The sequence below is a fragment of the Bos indicus x Bos taurus genome, chromosome 23 (assembly GCF_003369695.1).
Source record: "Bos indicus x Bos taurus breed Angus x Brahman F1 hybrid chromosome 23, Bos_hybrid_MaternalHap_v2.0, whole genome shotgun sequence".
In the NCBI taxonomy this organism is placed as follows: Eukaryota; Metazoa; Chordata; class Mammalia; order Artiodactyla; family Bovidae; genus Bos; species Bos indicus x Bos taurus.
The window spans coordinates 39,316,961-39,327,290 of record NC_040098.1 but is presented as its reverse complement, the minus strand read 5'-3'; the positions used below and the strand labels follow the sequence as shown (position 1 = coordinate 39,327,290).

Here is a 10,330-nt window from a genome sequence, read left to right as displayed (position 1 = left end):
GCATCAGCTACAGCAAACTACTGAGCCCTGCACCCCAGCAATGACCCAATGCAGCCATAAATAAATACATAAAATATTTTTTTAAACATTTAAAAATATTTTTTAAAGTTTTTCCTTTTTGGAAATTTATTTTATAAGACATGTTATATGGACTCTTTTTATTTCGTTTGACTCATGCTCATATGTTGTACAGAGCATCTTTGAAACGAAAGTGCTGATTCTAAGCCCATTTGGGGCAGCATCTCCCACTCTGACTCTACTTCCCACAATCCTTTTATAATACCATTTTTTAAAAAAAGTTTCTCTCATGAAATAAAATTGAACTTCATTTAGGAAAAGAAAACTTCACACCCCTGATTCTCTTATCAAATATCAATATTTTAAAGTCCTCCCAATATTAAAAAAAACTGGAGACTGAATGACTGCAGCTTAAATATTTACAACCTCCAATTTCAATAAGGTATCTTAATAAAAGTTACGGCATCAGGAATGAAGCTCTGTGAGGTCCTGGAGTTTTTATAGGAGGTGTTAAGCTGATGTTTCAGGATCACTTGGCTGGTCCATGATGTGGTTTAAAGGGGTCTCAGGAAATCAAAATAAAAGTCCCTTATAAATAAGGTATAAGAAAGTATGTTAATGGAATATTTACAACTGAAAAAAGCCATCACAATCATTTACTTACTCTTTGTCCTTATTTTGAAGATGAAAATGCTGGGATCTAGAAATTATTACTTTGCCAAGAATTACAAAGCATATTAGTGACAGACCAAGAATTAGAATAGAGGTCACGTGACATGCATTCCAGAGTCTGGGGTTGTTTCTCTTCCCTCATGTGAGACAGGTTATAATAAATGTTTTCACAGGATACTGGAGTTGGGAAAGGCTGTGTTCAGTGTTTCACAGCATATGATGTGGGCAGTTCTTACAAAGTTTGCTGGGGATATTCCTCTGCCTGTGTGAAATAGGCACTAGGACCTCATACAGGAGGTACATTGGAGCTTATTATTATTAATTATATGAATGATAACATTTTACATTGCCATAGGTTTATGCCTTTATCAAACTACTTCCATGAGCTTCATTCATTCACTCTATTTCATAAGCAGTGTGCACTTTGCTAAGCCTACATTATTTTATTTAATTTTCATACCAAGCCCATAATGCAGGTGTGATTAGTCCATTTTACAGACAAGAAATGGGCCAACAGGGATAACATAGCCTGCCCCAGGTTACTCTTACTGGCCAACAATAGAACCAGGTATCAAACCCAATCTCTCTAACTCCAAAGCCCACGTCCTCAACCCTATTACTAGGTAACTTCCGCAAAAAGACATGCACACGCGTCCACCAGGCTTGGTTTATCTAATCATCACAAGGGCTTCCCTGGTGGCTCAGTGATAAAGAATCCTCCTGCCAATGAAGGAGATGCGAGTTCCATCCCTGGGTTGGCAAGATCCCCTGGAGGAGGAAATGGCTATCCACTTCAGTATTCTTGCCTGGGAAATCCCATGGACAGAGGAGCCTGGTGGGCTACAGTCCATGGGGTCTCAAAAGAGTTCGACACAACTTAGCAACTAAACAACAACAAATCATCACAAAAGTACCAGAAGATCTAGGCTATGTAACCATATTATAGATCATTTATTCATTCAACCAATACGAATGAGAGCCTACTGTTGCCTAGCAATCTTCTACTCAAGGAGGTACAAGGATGAATAAGATACAAAAGATTTCTGTACCCTCATGGAGATTACTTTCTAGCACAGAAAACAGGCTATAAATAAGCAAGGGTATGAATATATAACACAATTTCAGGTAAATGCCAAGAAAAAGCTAAACAGAAGAAGGGGACAGAACGGCACTGGGAGAAGAGAGGGGCATATTTTAAATATGGAGGTCAGGGAAGGCCATTCTCAGTTGGTGATACCAAAGAAGAAAACTTTATCCTGAGAAGGAGTGAATTACATAAAAATCTTATGAAAGGAATCTTTAGAAGACAATGGTGAAACCCAGTCACAGAAAAATAAAGTCACCTAGTCTCAGGTCATACAGCTGAGCGTCAAGTCCAAGGCTCCCACTAAAAAGTCTCATCTTTTTACTGTAACACAGATGAGGTTCTCAGCTCAACCTTAAAGCAACCAGTCATAACAAGTCCATTTTCTATACAATTGCATTTAAAAATTTTTTCATACAGAAACAAATAAAGGGAATATATGTTTTCCTTTTTGTCAGCTTTTGCCATCCCATGGACTGTACCGGCCAGGCTTCTCTGTCCATGGGATTCTCCAGGCAAGAATACCGGAGTGGGTTGCCATTTCCTTCTCCACGGGAAGAATCCGACCCAGGGACTGAACCCAGGTCTCCTGCATTGACAGGAGGATTCTTTACCACTGAGCCACATCTCCTGCATTTTTGCTGGCTAGTTAACCAGAACTTGCTAAAAAACCTTCTGTGGGACAATTCTCAGAAGATTTCAGATGTAAGAATTCACTATTTTTATTCTGAACAGAGCAGGAAAAAGATCATTCTCATATTGGACATGCCTTCTTTTTTAAATTTTAAAAACATATTTTATTTAAATCAATAACTCAAAATATCGAAAATATTATTTCAACATGCAACCAACAAGAATCTTAATACACTATTTTACATTTTCTTCTTTGTATTTCAGTTCAGTTCACTTAAGTCACTCAGTTGTGTCCGACTCTTTGCAACCCCATGAACCACAGCACGCCAGGCCTCCCCTTCCATCACGAATTCCTGGAGTCCACCCAAACCCATGTCCATTGAGTCAGTGATGCCATTCAACCACTTGCCTCTGTCATTCCATTATCCTCCTGCCCTCAATCTTTCCCACAATCAGGGTCTTTTCAAATGAATAAGTTCTTTTGCATCAGGTGGCCAAAGTACAGGAGTTTCAGCTTCAACATCAGTCCTTCCAATGAACACCCAGGACTGATCTCCTTTAGGATGGACTGGTTGGATCTCCTTGCAGTCCAAGGGACTCTCAAGAGTCTTCTCCAGCACCACAGTTCAAAAGCATCAATTCTTCGGTGTTCAGCTTTCTTTATAGTCCAACTCTCACATCCATACATGACCACTGGAAAAACCATAGCCTTGACTAGATGGACATTTGTTGACAAAGTAATGTCTCTGTTTTTTAATATGCTGTCTAGGTTGGTCATAACTTTCCTTCCAAGGAGTAAGCGTCTTTTAATTTCATGGCTGCAATCACCATCTGCAGTAATTCTGGAGCCCAAAAAAATAAAGTCTGACATTGTTTCCACTGTTTCTCCATCTATTTGCCATAAAGTGATGGGACCGGATACCATGACCTTAGTTTTCTGAATGTTGAGCTTTAAGCCAGCTTTTTCACTCTCCTCTTTCACTTTCATCAAGAGGCTCTTTAGTTCTTCTTTACTTTCTGCCATAAGGGTGGTGTGATCTGCATATCTGAGGACTGATATTTTTCCCAGCAATCTTGATTCCAGCTTGTGCTTCCTCCAGCCCAGCGTTTCTCATGATGTACTCTGCATAGAAGTTAAATAAACAGGCTGACTGTATACAGCCTTGACGTACTCCTTTTCCTATTTGGAACCAATCTATTGTTCCATGTCCAGTTCTAATTGTTGATTCCTGACCTGCATACAGGCTTCTCAAGAGGCAGGTCAGGTGGTCTGGTATTCCCATCTCTTTCAGAATTTCCCACAGTTTATTGTGATCCACACAGTCAAAGGTTTTGGCATAGTCAATAAAGCAGAAATAGATGTTTTTCTGGAACTCTCTGCTTTTTCGATGATCCCAGGGATGTTGGCAATTTGATCTCTGGTTCCTCTGCCTTTTCTAAAACCAGCTTGAACATCAGGAAGTTCACGGTTCACGTATTGCTGAAGCCTGGCTTGGAGAATTTTGAGCATTACTTTACTAGCATGTGAGATGAGTGCAATTGTGTGGTAGTTTGAGCCTTCTTTGGCATTGCCTTTCTTTGGGATTGGAATGAAAACTGACCTTTTCCAGTCCTGTGGCCACTGCTGAGTTTTCCAAATTTGCTGGCATATTGAGTGCAGCACTTTCATAGCATCATCTTTCAGGATTTGAAATAGCTCAACTGGAATTCCATCACCTCCACTAGCTTTGTTCGTAGTGATGCTTTCTAAGGCCCACTTGACTTCACATTCCAGGATGTCTGGCTCTAGGTGAGTGAGAGTAATCACACCATCATAATTATCTGGGTCGTGAAGATCTTTTTTGTACAGTTCTTCTGTGTATTCTTGCTACCTCTTCCTAATATCTTCTGCTTCTGTTAGGTCCATACCATTTCTGTCTTTTTTTGAGCCCATCTTTGCATGAAATGTTCCCTTGGTATCTCTAATTTTTTTGAAGAGATCTCTAGTCTTTCCCATTCTATTGTTTTCCTCTATTTCTTTGCATTGATCGCTGAGGAAGGCTTTCTTATCTCTCCTTGCTATTCTTTGGAACTCTGCATTCAAATGGGTGTATCTTTCCTTTTCTTCTTTGCTTTTCGCTTCCCTTCTTTTCACGGCTATTTGTCAGGCCTCCTCAGACAGCCATTTTGCTTTTTTCTTTTTCTTGGGGATGGTCTTGATTCCTGTCTCCTGTACAATGTCACAAACCTCTGTCCATAGTTCATCAGGCACTCTATGAGACCTAGTCCCTTAAATCTATTTCTCACTTCCACTGTATAGTCTAACTCTTCCAAATAAAGTGTGTATTTCACACTAACAGCACATCTCAATTCAAACAAGCCATATGTGACTAGCCTTCTTGAAAACTATTTCTTCCTACTATTATGCTTATGAGTGTTTTTTATAATATACATGAGTGTATATTGTATTTGTTTTTGAAACTGAAGTATCTTGCTCCATTCAAGCCAAAATTGGAAGAAAATTCAATCTGAGGCATTTTATGGGGACCTGCCCTCACTTTCCTGAGATTATCTGAGTACTCTGGGCTGAGGCAGTCTGAGAACTGTGGACAGGGGGAGCTGTGACTCCCCACAAGTTGCTCACTGCCCACAGTCACTTGGCACACCAAGAGATGGCTCTTCGGGCAGGGTCCATACTTTCCAAGCTAAAGTCAGAGCCAGGATCTCCACTGCCACTCTCAAAGCCACGTGTTTGGTGATCTGACTTCAGGTGTCCCCAGGGCCTCTCCTCGGAGGTTCTGCCACTTATTGGGGCATTCCTGGGGCATGGGTACCAGTTGCCAAGCGCTTTCATCTCTCTGGGACAATCCAGCAAAATACACTTGTGACGGACTCTGAACACCAAGGCAGTCTCTTCCCTCCACCACTCCTTCTCACACACTAAAACTCCCTGGAGAATTTATTAAAACACAGATTGCAGGCCTCTACCACAGAGATTCTTCTTCAGTCAACCTGAGGTGGGGCTAGAGAATGTACAATTCTTTTTTTTTTTATTATTTCTTTATCTAGCTGTACCTAGTCTTAACTGCAGCATACAGAACCTTTAGTGTCAACATGCAGGATCTAGTTCCCCGACCAGGGATTGAACATGAGCCCCTGCATTGGGAGTGCAGAGTCTTAGCCACTGGCCCACCAGGAAGTTCCAGAAAACGTACGTTTCTTTTTTTTCACATATTTATTTCTTCCACTGTGCCGAGTCTTAGTTGCAGCACACAGGATCTTTAGTTCTACCATGTGAACTCTTGGCTATGGCAAGCAGTATCTAGTTCCCTAGATACTGCTGACCAGGGATGGAACCCAGGCCCCCTACCCTGAGAGCACAGAGTCTTAGCCACTGGCACACCAGGGAAGTCCCCCGAGACTGTACACTTCTAACAAGCTCCTGGGTGACGCCACTGGTCCCTGGACCCACTCTTGCGGTAGCACTGCTTATGTTACTTTTACTTAAAGGGGAGAAAAACTTACCTTCTCATTCTTTTTGTGGAAGACTGCAGGTCTGCAAAAAGGACAGGACCCCAATTAACTTTTCAATAACTCACACTGTTACACTAGTGAAAACAGAAGAGGGAGAAATAACAAAGGAAATTTTATTTCCTGAAGCACAGGTGTGGAAGGCGTCTCTGAAGGGGGCCTCCTCTGCTGGCGGACCTCCTAACCACTGTTGCCACCCCACACCAGATCTTGGCTTATAAACCCACTCTCAGGTAGAACAGCTGCAAAAGGAATAGTTGGGAAACTTTTTACAGGCAGGTCTAGGCATTTCCTTTTCAGCCCCAATTAACTAGCCAGAACGAGAATGCTCAGCCGCCCTAGCCCACAATACGGTTCACACAAATACTCATTGTGTGGCAAAGAGTGTCTCTTATAGCATCAAGAATTTCATATGGAGTGTGTGTGGGGAAATGAGGGAAAGAAAAAAAGCACATATATGTATAACACATTTCAAAAACCAAGAGCTATTTCTCTTGCCCTCATGCATTTTTAACACTATAATCCTGTATATATTTGCCCTCTGCTTTCCATTCCAATACCCTGATAAGTCTATATTCTTTTTTTTTTTCTTGGTTTTCTGCCAGCTTTTGGCAAACAAGTAGCCTGGACTCTTAGGTAAAAACACATTTATCTCTAATACTTCTTTTCATAACCTGCACCTTCACCAAACCTCATTTCAAAACCAAGTCCATGGATTCTGCAAAAAATACCAAAGAAGCACATTGTAGTGCAAGGAATCAATGGACTTGGGCAGAGACCACATTACATTATTTGGCAAAGCTTGCTTCCTCCCACACCCCGTACCCACGCTTTCATAAAAAAGCTAGGCAAACCAGAAACAAGAGTGTGTTCTGGAGGTTACTTAAAGGAAGCAACTTATAAATCAGCTCAGTCCCAGGTAGCTGTTTTCTCTAATGTGAAATAATCTTGAGATGCTCTGGGGAGACAGCTCTGCACTTAGAAGCTGTGTAAACAAACAACCCAGAAAATGTTACCATGACACCCAGGCTAGGTAGATACCCAAGTATTGAAGGGATGCCTCGAAATTACCATAGCACCTTGAAAGGGGTAAAGAAGATGTAGAAATATCCAGCAACAATAGCACTATTCACTTAGAGCGACCCTAGGTTACTATGACAGTGTGATCTGCAATTCAGTCTCATTGAGGACACACCTGGAAAGAGAAAGAAGTGCTTGCTTTATCCTATCCTGAGGCTACACTCAGTTTAGATATATGCATGCTAAGTCACTTCAGTTGGGTCCAGGTCTGACTCTTTCCAACCCCATGGACTGTAGCCCACCAGGCTCCTCGGTCCATGGGATTCTCCAGGCAAGAATATTGGAGTGGGTTGCCATGACCTCCTCTAGGGGATTTTCCTGACCCAGGGATCAAACCCGCATCTCTTGTGTCTCCTGTATTGGCAGATGGGTTCTTTACCACTGGTGCCACCTGGGAAGCCTCAGTTTAGATATCCTGGCAGGCAAATGCTGCACTTTCCCTTTGTTGGCAATCTCTATTATAAGAAGGTATCTGGCCAGTTAGCTCAGTTGGTTAGAGCGTGGTGCTAATAATGCCAAGGTCACAGGTTCAATCCCTGTACGGGTCAGATTTTGTGGTGACTACCGTTTGGCTGCTCCCTAGTGGCTCAGATGGTAAAGCATCTGCCTACAATGCGGGAGACCCGGGTTCAATCCCTAGATCAGGAAGATCTCCTGGAGAAGGAAATGGCAACCCACTCCAGTATTCTTGCCTGGAAAATCCCATGGATGGGATCCCTGGTAGGCTACAGTCTATGGGGTCGCAAAGAGTCGGACACAACTGAGTGACCTCACTTCACTTCACTTCATTGTAAGAACACCAGGTATCACAATGCATCATTCACTCATCCATTCTTCGACCTTTCTCTCCCCTTTTGTCACAGTTAACAGGAAAACTTTAGATGGGTCAAGAAACTCAGTTTTGCTCAACAACCTGGATGAGACAGAGTCGTTATCTATTTAAGAGAAAACAATATTTTTCAATATTTATGGTCAATAAAATAACCTCCACAAATGTGAAAACAAACATGGAAAAATATAGCTTTAAAAAAGAAACAAGCAGAATCATTTCCCCTGGCATATCAGTGTAATTTTTTCTCTCCCAATGACAATCAAGACTACAAATCCTCTCTATATGTGAGAAAATGGAGCTGGGGAGTCGAGTCACCGACTTGCTAATTAATACTTGAACCAAGAATGCTCTGCTAGAGATATTAGAAATCAAGTTCCCCGCAGGACTGGCGCCTTGTCTCTAACCCAAGGCAATGATGCCTCGGCATACAGCTCTGAAGGTTTCATTACTATCTGCTGCGTCTTCATTCTCCTCTGGAACGTCTCCAATTTCCCCAGAAACACAGGTGGTCTTTTGAATAAACAGTGCTAACATATTGAGCTCCATAAGCTCTATGATGATATGCATTTCTCTCGTTCACAGCTGTTGCTTGCACAGTTGGAATACTGTGCAACTATGAGGTGGCTACTTAGTGAACTAGAGGTTGCTATTCAGAGGATAAATTCATAGAAAGGCATCTTCAGGTAAAGAAGGAACAGAAAATAACAAGTGGGGCCCCACAGGGATCTGTACATTTTTCATTATCTATGTGAAGGAAATGAAAACATGTGTTGAGGGATTCATTGAAGAATTTGATGGCATTCATCCTACTTCAGAAGCATCCCATGCTGAGCAGATTTCATTCTATCATGAAATAATTGGTACAGAGGGCCCTGAATAGGCATGCCCTATACTTCTGGCATTTAATAAAAGTCAAATGGTAGCTGTAATGAAATTATTTTTACCACTTATCACTCATCAAAGACTAAAGGTGTTTGAGGAATTCATGGGCTAACGTTGATAAAACATGCATTTCACAATGACACCAGTGTCAGCATTCAAGTGTTTAAATAACACAAACAGAGTCAAACACCCAAGCAAGGACAATGGTGTTTATACTGCAAAGTTCTGACACCTCACTTCGGGCACAGCAATCTTGAAATGTTCTCAGCTGTAATTTCTCTCCAAATGTAAAATCAACCATGAAGACTTCCAATAGCTTTACTTACTGAAGGGCACCTTATTATTTACAACTCAAGGAAATGCTTTAGCAAATGAGATAATGTTACTTTATGCCAAAATGGGAGGAGATTTCTAATGACAAAACAAAACCAAAAACAACAACAAAAACCAACTATTGATAACACAGAGGTAAACTTTTTATCAAGGGTTCTAAAATGACAAATGAAATCTAAACTGGACTTTTTATTTAAGAGGGTTGCTATGTTGCTAAGTCACTTCAGTCGTGTCCGACTCTGTGCGACCCCATAGACAGCAGCCCACCAGGCTCCCCCGTCCCTGGGATTCTCCAGGCAAGAACACTGAAGTGGGTTGCCATTTCCTTCTCCAATGCATGAAAGTGAAAAGTGAAAGGGAAGTCGCTCCATCGTGTCTGACTCTTAGCGACCCCATGGACTGCAGCCCACCAGGCTCCTCCATCCATGGGATTTTCCAGGCAAGAGAACTAGAGTGGGGTGCCATTGCCTTCTCCAATTTAAGAGGGTGGTAAGCATAGAATAAAATCTTCTTTTTCATAAGACTCATAAAAATGATGGAAAAGAGCTAAAGAAAAATGATTAGACACATATTTATGCTTGGAAATGAAAGAAGAGTATCTCCATAGATTAGAAAGATATCTCAAGACAGGAAACAAATAGAGAGCTACAGTGGTTTAAAAAAAAAAAAAGATCAATGCTTTCAAAAGACTATACTGCTATAAATGAAAACATCTGCATATATATGTATATATGTGTACATTTCTGTGACTGTACATTTGCAAGAGAGATTTTATCAAATATGCCATCTAGTTGTTTGCAATCGAAGGGTCATTGATCATTTGAACTTAAGTTCTCAAGATTTGGGTTAATACTCCTACTGGATGATCTTGTAAGGAGGTCATATAGAATCCATGATGGGCAAAGAAGTCATTCTTGGAAAATGAAAACACAGCAACAAGAGACCAAGCATCTGGAAATCTAACATGTGAAGGAGGGAAAACAGGGTGTGCTTATGGAAGAGTTTAAACATGAAAGAATGGAAATAAATGGGAAAACTTGAAGATGTTTTTTAATACATATATTTAGCACCCAGGAAGACAGAAATAGTTATTCGTTTTTTAAAGAATATGAAAAATATGCTATTGACTAATGGTGACTGCAGCCATGAAATTAAAAGACGTTTACTCCTTGGAAGGAAAGTTATGACCAACCTAGATAGCATATTCAAAAGCAGAGACGTTACTTTGCCAACAAAGGTCTGTCTAGTCAAGGCTATGGTTTTTCCAGTGGTCATGTATGGATGTG

At 41.0% G+C, this 10,330-nt stretch overlaps 1 non-coding gene across 1 annotated transcript; it reads left to right on the top strand.

Moving 5' to 3' along the window:
* Positions 1-7,471: 7,471 nt before the first annotated feature.
* Positions 7,472-7,545, top strand: TRNAI-AAU. Its single transcript has one exon. It is a non-coding gene; the product is annotated as a tRNA-Ile (tRNA).
* Positions 7,546-10,330: the final 2,785 nt, after the last annotated feature.